The sequence below is a fragment of the Rhagoletis pomonella genome, unplaced genomic scaffold (genome assembly GCF_013731165.1).
Source record: "Rhagoletis pomonella isolate Grant_MI unplaced genomic scaffold, Rhpom_1.0 Rhpom_scaffold_00006, whole genome shotgun sequence".
NCBI classification, from domain to species: Eukaryota; Metazoa; Arthropoda; class Insecta; order Diptera; family Tephritidae; genus Rhagoletis; species Rhagoletis pomonella.
Window position 1 is genome coordinate 26,250,676 of NW_023458560.1, and position 640 is coordinate 26,251,315.

Sequence of the window (640 nt, forward strand, 5' to 3'; positions counted from 1 at the left end):
CCAAGGTAGGTTGGTATTGAAAATGGGAGAAATCGGACTGTAACCACACCCACCTCCCATATAACGGTAATTTCCAGAAATACGAAAACTGCGATATTTTAGTAACTACTGAAGATAATTCACTCAAAATTGATATTTACAATAACTTTTAGACGAAAAATAAGAATATTATAAATTTTTGGAAAATGGGCGTAGCCACGCCCACTTATGGTTACATGTGTATATCTTGGTAACCGCTGCACCAATTTCTTCCAAACTTGGCACAGTTGCTAGCCTTGATACAGCATACTAAATGGCCGAAAATTTAAAAAATCGGACAATAACCACGCCTACATCCCATATAACGGTAATTTTCGGAAATACGAAAACTGCGATATTTTAGTAACTACTGAAGATTATTCACTCAAAATTAATATTTACAACAATTTTTAGACGACAACTAAGAGTGTTATAAATTTTTGGAAAATGGGAGTAGCCACGCCCACTTATGGTTACATGTGTATATCTCGGTAACCGCTGCACTAATTTCTTCCAAACTTGGCACAGTTGTTGGCCTTGGTACAGCATAAAAAAGCGCCGAAAATTTTTCAAATCGGACGATAACCACGCCCACATCCCATATAACGGTAATTTAAAGAAA